This window comes from Rutidosis leptorrhynchoides, chromosome 10 (genome assembly GCF_046630445.1).
Source record: "Rutidosis leptorrhynchoides isolate AG116_Rl617_1_P2 chromosome 10, CSIRO_AGI_Rlap_v1, whole genome shotgun sequence".
Taxonomy (NCBI): Eukaryota; Viridiplantae; Streptophyta; class Magnoliopsida; order Asterales; family Asteraceae; genus Rutidosis; species Rutidosis leptorrhynchoides.
The window spans coordinates 119300021-119313384 of record NC_092342.1 but is presented as its reverse complement, the minus strand read 5'-3'; positions in this window follow the sequence as shown (position 1 = coordinate 119313384).

The window sequence follows — 13364 nt, the reverse complement described above, 5'->3', positions numbered from 1 at the left end:
AATCGTGGTTTAGCATCTTGTTTTGAAAATAGGTATCTAAGAGCAGAATGGTCGGTATAGACCACCGTTTTAGCTAGAACGAGATATGAACGAAATTTGTCAAAAGCAAAGACAATAGCAAGGAGTTCTTTTTTAGTAGTTGTGTAATTTGTTTGTGCTCCTTGTAATGTCTTACTAGCGTAATAAATAGGTTGAAATCGTTTTTCAACTCTTTGACCTAAAACGGCTCCCATTGTGAAATCACTTGCATCGCACATGAGTTCAAATGGTAGATTCCAATTTGGAGTTATCATGATTGGCGCATTCGTGAGTTTTTCTTTAAGAATATTAAAAGATTTGATGCATTCATCTGAAAAGATGAATGGAGCATCCTTTTCTAGGAGTTTATTCATAGGAGTGGCAATTTTGGAAAAATCTTTTATGAAACGTCGGTAAAAACCGGCATGCCCTAGAAAACTCCTAACTCCTCTAACATTGGTGGGATGTGGAAGTTTAGCAATTACATCTACTTTAGCTCTATCCACTTCAATTCCTTCCTTTGAAATTTTATGACCGAGAACGATGCCTTCTTTAACCATGAAATGGCATTTCTCCCAATTAAGAACTAGATTTGATTGCTCGCATCTAATTAGCATTCGTTCAAGATTAACTAGACATGATTCAAATGTATCACCGAAGACTGAAAAGTCATCCATGAAAACTTCCATGCATTCTTCTATCATGTCGTAAAAAATCGCCATCATGCACCTTTGAAAGGTTGCAGGGGCGTTGCAAAGTCCAAATGGCATGCGTTTGTAAGCAAAAGTACCATAAGGGCACGTTGATAATGCTAAAAACGAACATATATTTCATAGCATTATTTCTCAAGAAAGACAAGCTTTTAGTTGCAATTGTTCTATTTACAAGTGATATTCGTTTAAATAATAAAAGGTGAAGACAAAAGACAGATTCGACGAATTGAAGACGCAAACGATCAAAAAGCTCAAAAGTACAAAATACAATCAAAGAGGTTCCAATTATTGATAAGAAACGTCTCGAAATTACAAGAGTACAAGATTCAAAACGCAAAGTACAAGATATTAAATTGTACGCAAGGACGTTCGAAAATCCGGAACCGGGACCAGAGTCAACTCTCAACGCTCGACGTAACGGACTAAAAATTACAAGTCAACTATGCACATAAATATAATATAATATTTAAATAATTCTTATAATTATTTATATATTATAATAAATAATAAAAACCGTCGGCAAGAAAGACTCCAAACTGGTCTGAGCTGTAATTTCAATCTCCGCGACTCGCGGAGTTTGAAGGCCAAAAATGCCGCGAGTCGCGGAGCCCCAAGTTTTGAAACTCCCTATAAAGCCAACCGAATTCTGAGCATTTTTTCATCATCTTTTTCTTCTACTCATTCATACGTAAAATATATATATATATTTATAATTTATATTTTAATTTTAATTATAATTCTAATAATAAGGGTATGTTAGCGAATGTTGTAAGGGTGTAAGTCGAAATTCTGTCCGTGTAACGCTACGCTATTTTTAATCATTGTAAGTTATGTTCAACCTTTTTACATTAATGTCTCGTAGCTAAATTATTATTATGCTTATTTAATCCGAAGTAATCATGATGTTGGGCTAATTACTAAAATTGGGTAATTGGGCTTTGTACCATAATTGGGGTTTGGACAAAAGAATGACACTTGTGGAAATTAGACTATGGGCTATTAATGGGCTTTATATTTGTTTAACTAAATGATAGTTTGTTAATGTTAATATAAAGATTTACAATTGGGCGTCCCTATAAATTACCATATACACTCAATCAGACACGATGGGCGGGGTATTTATATGTACGAATAATCGTTCATTTAACCGGACACGGGAATGGATTAATAGCCACTAGAATAATTAAAACAGGGGTGAATTATGTACAAGGACACTTGGTATAATTGATAACAAAATATTAAAACCTTGGGTTACACTCAGTCGACATCCTGGTGTAATTATTAAACAAAGTATTAAAATCTTGTTACAGTTTAAGTCCCCAATTAGTTGGAATATTTAACTTCGGGTATAAGGATAATTTGACGAGGACACTCGCACTTTATATTTATGACAGATGGACTGTTATGGACAAAAACCAGACGGATATATTAAATAATCCAGGACAATGGACAATTAACCCATGGGCATAAAACTAAAATCAACACGTCAAACATCATGATTACGGAAGTTTAAATAAGCATAATTCTTTTATTTCATATTTAATTTCCTTTATTTTATATTTAATTGCACTTCTAATTATCGCATTTTTATTGTTATTGTATTTAATTGCACTTTTAATTATCGTACTTTTTAATTATCGCAAGTTTATTTTATCGCACTTTTATTATTCGCAATTTCATTATCGTTATTTACTTTATGCTTTAATTTAAGTCTTGTATTTATTTTTAATATTTTACATTTAGTTTTAACTGCGACTAAAGTTTTAAAATCGACAAACCGGTCATTAAACGGTAAAAACCCCCCTTTATAATAATAATATTACTTATATATATATATATATATATTTGTATTTTTATAAAAGTAAACTAATATAGCGTTAAGCTTTATTTAAAAAGATTCCCTGTGGAACGAACCGGACTTACTAAAAACTACACTACTGTACAATTAGGTACACTGCCTATAAGTGTTGTAGCAAGGTTTAAGTATATCCATTCTATAAATAAATAAATAACTTGTGTAAAATTGTATCGTATTTAATAGTATTTTCTGTAAAAATATAAGCTATTTTATATACTACTCTGCTAAAACATCAAGTATTTTTGGCGCCGCTGCCGGGGAATCTCTTAAAAGCCGGAAGCGCAACGCTACATAAAAAAAAAAGATTTTTATTTTACTTTTATTAAACTTCGTTTTTATAAAAGTACGTTTTAAATATTCGAAAATATAAAAAGAAAAACAAAAATTTTTTTTATGTATTTTTAAGATTTTGTTAAATATTTAAGTTTTATAAGTTTCTTTATTTTTATTTTAGTTTATAAAGATAATAAGTTTTATTTAAATATCTTTTATTTATATAAAAACAGAAATAAATATAAAACCGAAGAAAATTTTTTTTTTAACATTTATAAATCTAGTTTTAAGCATTTTATTTATTAAAATTATAAAGTAGTTCTATTTTATTTAAGTTTTTAAAATATAAGTTTTTATTATACACATAATTTTTTTTAAATATATAAACAGAAAAATTAAAAACAGAAAAAAAAAATTAAAAAAGAAAAAAAACGCGTCAAATTCAAACTGTACCAGAGTTGAATTTTTGAACCCCGCGACTCGCGGGGTTTGATGCATTAAATACCGCAACTCGCGGAGAAAACCTGACACGCGACAGAAGCCCTAATCAGGCATTAATCACGGTGTAATTATTATTATTATTATTATTTAATTAAAAACCCTAAATAGGTTTTATTTATTTATTAATTAGTTTAGTTTATTAATTTAATTTGTTTTATTTGTTAAATTAGTTTTATTAAATTATAAAATTAGTAGTTTTATTAAATAAATAATATAAAAATAATATTTTTATAAAAATTGTACTTTTTACAACTTTTTGTATATTTTTATATTTTGTCACTTTTTAATCGTTTTAGCGTAATATTTGTATTTTTAGCTCATATTTAGTTTTAAACTTAGATTTTGCCATAGTTATTTTTACTTCTAGATTTTTAGGCTTTGCCGTAGAATTCCTTAAGTGCTTTTTCTTAGACTAAGATTTAGGTACTTTAGAATTTTGCGACGCCTTTTTAAGTTTTAGTTTCTTTTTAAGTTATTTCCATTTGGGATTTAGTTTTTCCTGTAAGCTTTAATATTTTTAGACACCTTTTACCTATGTATCAATTATCATTCCAGTTAGTAATCTCAATTTGCGATTATAATTTTAAGTTAGTTGTAGTAATAAGGTTAGGTTAGTCAAGTACTTTTAAGTTTTATAAGTTTCTTTAATTTTTCCGTCACCTTTTATTTTTCAACCATTTTTCTTTTTCGATCTTTTTCGACGAACTCTTTTTCTTTCTTATTTCTCGCTATTCTAGTTTTTAGGACATAGATTTTTATTCTACTTCTTATCTAAATTTCTTAAAATTACGAAAATTTATTTTAAGTGGTTAAATTGATAGACATCAAAATTTTCTGGTTCGTAGTAATAGTTGGATTTGTACGTGGACCGGGTTATTGGAGCCAAACAGTCCTCAATTATATTGAGACCAAACGAATCCTGCCCCTCTGCTGCATCTTTTGGCTATTAAAAACGTGGGCAAAATCAGAAAAGTCTATTAATTGGATAACTTATTATAATTTTTCTTTCCTTTTAAAAACTAATAGGATATTCAGTGAATGCACCGAGCAAGACGATCACCACCTTTTGTACGTTCACCACCTGTAACTAGATCAAGACATTTAGCAAATATAACCGCCGTTGATTTTTCTTTAGAATCGTCATCCAGTCGACCAAGTACTTCAGTTCAAATTTCCGATAATCCATTTTTTGAACCCGACCTCACAATTGAGAATCCGGAGAATATTCAGGAACGGTTCGTAGATCCTGAACCATTAAACTTTCCTCCGGAACCACCAATCATTCAAACAGAGATTGTTGAGGAACGAACCATTAAATCAGAATCCTCTAGTGATTACGATTCAACAAATTCAATTATGGAGAATCTGGAACCTTTAAGTATGGAAGACCGAATGAGAGCTAAACGCACTATCCAAGGTCACGCAATTACTCATCCAGACATTAATGCGCCAGATTATGAAATCAAAGGACAAATTCTACACATGGTGACTAATCAATGCCAATTTAGTGGTGCGCCGAAGGAAGATCCAAATGAACATCTACGTACCTTTAATAGGATCTGCACACTATTTAAAATCCGAGAAGTGGAGGATGAACAGATATATCTCATGTTATTTCCCTGGACTTTAAAGGGAGAAGCCAAAGATTGGTTGGAATCGTTACCTGAAGGGGCGATCGATACATGGGACGTTTTAGTTGAAAAATTTCTTAAACAATTCTTTCCGGCATCTAAAGCCGTAAGACTTCAAGCATAAATTGTTACGTTTACACAGAAACCGAATGAAACTCTATATGAGGCATGGACTAGATATGGAAAGCTATTAAGAGGATGTCCGCAACATGGTTTAGACACCTGTCAAATAGTACAAATATTCTACCAAGGATGCGACATCACTACAAGGAAAGACATAGATATAGCAGCTGGTGGTTCTATTATGAAGAAAACCGAAACTGATGCTTACAAAATTATTGATAACACTGCTTCCCACTCACATGAGTGGCACCAAGAAAAAGATATCGTTAGATCATCTAAAGCAGCTAGAGCCGATTCTAGCCATGACTTAGATTCCATTTCCACAAAGATAGATGCTGTGGAGAGACGAATGGAAAAGATGACTAAAGATATTCACTCAATACGAATTAGTTGTGAGCAGTGTGGAGGACCACATTTGACAAAAGATTGTCTCAGTATTGAATTAACAAGGGAACAAAGAGAGAATATTTCATACATAAACCAAAGGCCTGGAAATAATTATCAGAATAATTATCAACCGCCAAGACCAATTTACAATCAAAACCAGAATTATAACCGAAATATTCCATACAACAACCAACAAGGTCCTAGCAATCAACAAGTATCCAATAATAATTACAATCAGCAAAGACCTAATTTTCAAAACAAACCACCACAACAAACCGATGATAAAAAGCCGAATTTAGAAGATATGATGACGAAGCTAGTTGAAACTCAAACGCAGTTTTTCACATCTCAGAAACAAACTAATGAACAAAATGCTCAAGCATTTAGAAATCAACAAGCTTCTATTCAAAATCTGGAACAAGAAGTAAGTAACCTAGCAAGGTTAATAGGTGAAAGAAAACTGGGAAGTCTACCTAGTGATACAAATGCTAACCCCCGGAATGAAACAGCTAAATCCATTACCACAAGAAGTGGTACAACACTTAAACCACCTGAAATACCCGTAACTTCTGATGAAGCTATTCCTACTCCACAAGAACCACAACCTGATCAAGATAAGGAAAAAGAACCGGTAGTTGAAAAGGTTAATGAAGATAACACAGTTAAGGATAAACCTTATGTTAAACCATACCAACCACCACTTCCTTACCCGAGTAAAATGAAGAAAGAGAAACTTGAAGCCGAGCAATCCAAATTCTTGGATATGTTTAAACAGATAAATGTAAATCTTCCTTTCATTGATGTGATTTCAGGAATGCCTAGATATGCTAAATTCTTGAAAGATCTAATCTCAAATAGAAAGAAAATGGAAGAACTCTCGGCTGTTACTATGAATGCTAATTGTTCAGCAGTGCTGTTGAATAAGATACCAGAAAAACTATCTGATCCAGGAAGTTTCACAATTCCATGTTTTCTGGGTAGTCTTAGTTCAATAGAAGCATTGGCAGACTTAGGTGCTAGTATAAATCTAATGCCGTATTCACTATACGCTAAACTAGACCTTGGAGAATTGAAACCAACCAGAATAAGCATACAACTAGCCGATAGATCAATAAAATATCCTAGAGGGATAATGGAGAACATGCTAGTTAAAGTTGGTACTTTAGTATTTCCAGTAGATTTTGTTGTTCTGGACATGGAAGAAGATTCTCAAGTTCCTCTCATATTAGGAAGACCATTCTTAAACACGGCTAAAGCAATGATAGACGTGTTCGGTAAAAAATTGACCCTAAGTATAGAGGATGAGAGTGTTACCTTTTCAGTTGATAGAGCAATGCAACAACCGCAATCTGTAGATGATACATGTTATTATATTCAAACTATAGATGCACATGCAGAATTATTAGAAGAATTTCCAGAATTACAAGGAACAGGAGAATGTTCTTTAGGAGAAGGTAATGAACCAATTGATGAAGCTGAAATGTTAGCTACACTAATAGCTAATGGATATGAACCAACAACAGAAGAAATTCAAATGCTAAAAGAAGAAGACAGATATCGATACAAATCATCGATAGAAGAACCTCCGAAATTAGAGTTAAAGCCACTTCCAAACCATTTGGAATACGCTTATTTACATGGTGAATCTGAATTACCTGTAATAATATCGTCTTCTCTTACTAAAAATGAGAAATCACAACTCATTTCTGTGTTGAAAGCCCATAAACCAGCCATTGCATGGAAGATTCATGATATTAAAGGAATAAGTCCTTCGTATTGCACACATAAAATCCTTATGGAAGAAGGTCATAAAACGTATGTGCAACGCCAACGAAGACTAAATCCTAATATGCAAGATGTAGTTAAGAAAGAGATTATTAAACTGCTAGATGCAGGTCTAATTTATCCAATCTCTGATAGTCCATAGGTAAGCCCAGTTCAATGCGTACCTAAGAAGGGTGGCATGACTGTCATTACAAATGAGAAAAATGAGCTTATTCCTACTAGGACTGTAACAGGATGGCGTGTATGTATTGATTATAGAAAATTAAATGACGCCACCAGAAAAGATCACTTTCCCTTAACTTTCATAGATCAAATGTTGGAAAGATTAGCCGAAAATAGTTACTATTGTTTTCTAGATGGATTTTCCGGAATATTTTCAAATTCCAATAGCACCCGAAGATCAAGAGAAAACCACATTCACGTGCCCTTATGGTACTTTTGCTTACAAACGCATGCCATTTGGACTTTGCAACGCCCCTGCAACCTTTCAAAGGTGTATGATGGCGATTTTTCTCGACATGATAGAAGAATGCATGGAAGTATTCATGGATGACTTTTCAGTCTTCGGTGATACATTTAAATCATGTCTAGTTAATCTGGAACGAATGCTAATTAGATGCGAACAATCAAATCTAGTTCTTAATTGGGAGAAATGCCATTTCATGGTTAAAGAAGGCATCGTTCTTGGTCATAAAATTTCAAAAGAAGGAATTGAAGTGGATAGAGCTAAAGTAGATGTAATTGCTAAACTTCCACATCCCACCAATGTTAGAGGAGTTAGGAGTTTTCTAGGGCATGCCGGTTTTTACCGACGTTTCATAAAAGATTTTTCTAAAATTGCCACTCCTATGAATAAACTCCTAGAAAAGGATGCTTCATTCATCTTTTCAGATGAGTGTATCAAATCTTTTAATATTCTTAAAGAAAAACTCACTAATGGCCCGATCATGATCACACCAAATTGGAATCTACCATTTGAACTAATGTGCGATGCAAGTGATTTTGCAATGGGAGCCGTTTTAGGACAAAGGATTGAAAAACGATTTCAACCTATATATTATGCTAGTAAGACGTTGCAAGGAGCACAAACGAACTATACAACTACTGAAAAAGAACTTCTTGCTATTGTCTTTGCTTTTGACAAATTTCGATCATATCTCGTTCTAGCAAAAACGGTGGTCTATACCGACCATTCTGCTCTTAGATACCTATTTTCAAAACAAGATGCTAAACCAAGATTAATCCGTTGGATCTTACTCTTACAAGAGTTTGATATTGAAATTCGAGATAAAAGAGGAGCAGAAAATCTCGCCGCTGATCATCTTTCTCGTCTTGAAAATCCCGAATTAGAAGTTCTAAATGAATCGGCCATACAAGACAACTTTCCTGATGAATATCTATTGAAGATAGATTATAAAGAAATACCATGGTTTGCAGACTATGCAAACTATTTAGTATGTGGATTCCTTGAAAAAGGATTATCGTACCAACGACGAAAGAAATTCTTCAGTGATATAAAATACTATTTTTGGGAAGATCCACATCTGTTTAAAAGTTGTCCCGATGGAATAATACGCCGATGTGTATTTGGAGATGAAGCTAGTAAAATTTTAAACCATTGTCACACAGGACCAACAGGAGGGCATTATGGGCCTCAACTAACAGCAAGAAAAGTTTATGATGCTGAATTCTATTGGCCTACAATTTACAAAGACGCACACCTTCTTTGCAAATCCTGAAATGCTTGTCAAAGGGCCGGAAAAATAAGTCAACGTGATGAAATGCCACAAAATGTCATCCAAGTATGTGAAGTATTTGACATTTGGAGTATTGACTTTATGGGTCCATTTCCAAAATCTCATAATAATCTATATATACTCGTAGCCATTGATTATGTATCTAAATGGGCGGAAGCACAAGCTCTCCCAACTAACGATGCACGAGTTGTAGTCAACTTTTTAAAACGTCTTTTTGCAAGGTTTGGAACACCGAAAGCTTTAATAAGTGATCGGGGTACTCATTTCTGTAATAATCAACTTGAGAAAGTTCTTAAAAGATATGGAGTAACTCATAAAATCTCCACCGCATATCATCCACAAACAAGTGGACAAGTTGAAAATACCAACCGAGCTTTAAAACGTATTCTAGAGAAAACCGTAGGATCAAATCCGAAGGAATGGTCCATTAAATTGGAGGATGCACTCTGGGCTTTTAGAACAGCCTACAAAACTCCAATTGGAACCACACCTTTTAGACTTGTTTATGGAAAAGCATGTCATCTTCCAGTAGAAATTGAACACAAAGCATTTTGGGCTTTGAAAACATGTAATCTTGATTTACATGAAGCTGGACGTCTACGATTAAGTCAACTAAACGAATTAGAAGAATTAAGACATGAAGCATACGAAAATTCATTAATCTATAAAGAAAGAACGAAGAAATGGCATGATAAAAGAATCAGAAGTTCAAAAGAATTTAAAGAAGGAGACAGAGTTCTTCTTTTCAATTCACGATTCAAGCTATTTCCTGGAAAATTGAAATCAAGATGGTCTGGACCATTCATAGTCAAAAGAGTTTTCCCATACGGAACGATAGAATTAATAAATTCAAATGGGATTGAATTTAAAGTTAATGGTCACAGAGTTAAACATTACATACATGGTCCGATGGAAGTCGACAACGAAGTTAATCACAATTTCGACACCACAGCTAACTAAGTGTGGGGAGAATCAAGTCTTTAAAGGATAATATGTATTTCTGTTAGAGTTAGATTGTCTGTTTTCGTGTAGTTCTCGAAAATGGAACCCGAATGGTCTTTCCCTAGCAGACCCTAAAGAACTAGTCTTCTCCCCCCATTCTGAATTTTTATTTTTTTTAGGTTTTTACAAAATGAAGACTGCCTGTGAACTAAACCATGGTCTAATGCTACACGCTTTGATCACTAAACGTAATAATGACATACTCCCGAGTGAATTAGTATCAGTAATCAGAGAAAGAATGGACGGAGTTAGAAAAGAATCCAGATGCGAAGATAATAAGTTACAATTTGGTAAAGGAAAATCAAAATCCGCAGCAAAAAGAAGAGCACGACACCTAGAACGATGTCACAAATGCGGAAAATGGTCACATGGAGGTAAATGTTCAAATAATCAAACCTATTCAAATACCGAATTTGTTACTTTATGCAGAGACGGACCGTTCATATGTTTAGAAGAAAAGACACTGAATGCTTGAGGTTACGCCTATGTAGCCATGGAAAACCAATTAAACCGACTATCTTATGAATGGGATAGATCATATAACTAAGAAATCTATTTCACAGGTAAGTCTGTACAGTTTTTATTTTATTTTATTTTTAACATTTTGATAATAAACGCTAATTTGTTCGCTAAAAAGTATTAAATTGGTATTGAATAAAATTAGGTTTGGCGACCGAAATTATTGATATCATTCAAAAATTTATTACATCACTGCGAAATTTAACGTTTATTCTTAAGGTATAAATATCTTTAATCAATCAACCCAAAATATTTCAAAAATTCGTCATGAGTTAAATTAGGTTTTGGAACCGAAATTACTTTACCTAAAAGAGGGGCGCATATTTTTGATAATATTTGATTGATTAAAGTGGGATAAAAAGCCAAAAAGATTTTTAATTTTATTTTTACCATGTTTTTAAAATTAATATTTAAATCTTAAATTAATATTGTAAACTTTGTAAAAACAATGTATTTAAAATTGTAAATATTTGAAAAATTAATATAAGTTTGGTGTGAATTTATAATATGAATTTTTAAATTATGTTTGGTGTGAATTTTTAATTTTTAAAATATGAATTTTTAATTTTATGCATTTCAACTTTTAAGTTTGGTGTGAATTTTTAATATTAATTTTGAATTTTATATTTAAGTTGTGTGAATTTAAAAACAAAAATTTACTTTATCTCATTAAGTTAAAAATATGATTTTTAAAATTCGTCGTAAGTTGAAGACTAGGTCTTTGAACCGAAATTGCTTTACCCGAGGGAGGGACGAGAACTTTTATTATCATTATTTTTAATCTTATTGAATTAAAGTATGCCAAAAACATTGAAAAAACCCAAAAATCTTAGCTTTTAAAACAATCGCTACAAAAAGACAAATTTTAAAATTTTGTCGAAGGACGGACTAGGACATCGATCCGAAACGACCTCGTCCTAAATAACAAGGGAAACAAAATTTTAAAATTAAGTACTTAATTTTTTTATAAGTTAATGATTATATAAAAAAAAAAATAATAGCAAACTCCGTGACTCGCGGAGTTTGAAGGCTTAAATGCCGCGAGTCGCGGGAGGACCGAAAATCAGAAAAAAATAAAGAGCTGGAACAGATCAGTCCCAACCCACAAAACACACAAATACTGCGAACATAAACACGCAAAAACCCGAAAAATACACCCCAAAATCACAATTTTTAACCGTTAATCACCAAATTTTTTACTAAAATCATGTTGAGAAGGATGCTATCTAGGAATTACTCAAGAAAAACGGTAAATTTCTACACGTAAACACCATTTAATCCGAAATTAGTGTTCTTGAGCAATTTTTTCCCCAATTTGATTTTGATGCTTTTTAGTGTAATTATGCTTAAATTGTTTATGTATTATGCTTGTATAACCTAGATTGATGCTATTTAACATGATTAGAAGCCTTAAACTTCAAATTTTGAGTAATCTAGGGTTTGTGTTCTTGAGCAAATTTGGGGCTTTTTGATATAAACAGGTTATGGCCGATTTTTGTCATGAATTGTTGCTAAATTAAGTAGTGTAACATGTCTAGGTAGTTAAATGATCCAAACTTTGAGCCTAAACATGATTTTGAGAATTAAAGTGGACTTTTTCAAGTCTAAAATTCATGAACTTGATTTTTGAAAGATAATGCCATTTGAAACTTGTTTAATTGCTAGTAATGATTATTTTTACATGTTATTTGAGTTGAATGCTTATGAACTTGGCGAACATTTTCGTATATGCTTATTTGAAAAAGTGTAGATTTGATGAAAATATGAAAATGAGCTTAAGTTTGATATAAATTGATCATGTCATTGTAATTATTTTGATTGATGATTTTGCTGACACTAATGCATATTTGGATGTACAAAAATTGTGTTTGATGTGTTTTGCAGACTGAAAGAGGTGAATCTTCATCCCAAGCCCGCAATGCTCCTGCTGAGAATGCGGAACAACAGGAGGTGGATAACTACTACAAGCAGGATATACCTCATCCGGTCATGACATTTTCTGATATGCACTTGGAAGAGTTGCACCCGAACCTGAGATTTGACAGACTTTGGATAGATTATCCTAAATATCAAAGGGGTTTGCATACTCTTCATTCTAAGGTTGTTGAGGTACCGAGGGTCATAGAATGGGGACCCTTAGAAGCTGTAGAATTGGCCGGGCCAATTAGGGAATTACTTGTACAGAGGTATGGTAATTCTACTTTTAATGACTGGGTACGTTTATTCACCATGCGTAGACCTGTATATAAAGTATGGTGTGAAGAATTGTTGTGTAGTATAGAGTTGAATGATCGGGTAGCTAGTTTAACAGATCGTTCTTTTATTAGATTTTTGTTAGGCGGTTCGATGCGCCACATGTCTTTACTAGACATGGCTCAGGCTTTACGTATATATACGCCTGAGGAGTTAGCATCTGCCGATTGTAGAGGGTTGATACTAAACGGTAGAAAGATAGATGAAAATTTTGATACACACGGTGTGTGGAGTCAAATGACAAGCCATCACCGTTTCAAAGGGGGAAATTACTCTTATTTGGATATAGATAGAGCCGAATTAAGAGTGATTCATAGGTTTTTAGCTAATTCGATTACACAAAGGGGTAAGAACAAGGAAAAGGTAAATGAACAGGATTTGTTTTACCATATGTGTATTCGAGACCCACAAAGCGCTGTAAGTATACCATATTGTGTGGGTTATTATTTATCAGCTATGGTTAGGGGGATGAGACCGCATAGCATAATAGGAGGTGGTATTTTTATTACTTTGATTGGTGAATATCTCGGTGTGGATATAAGTC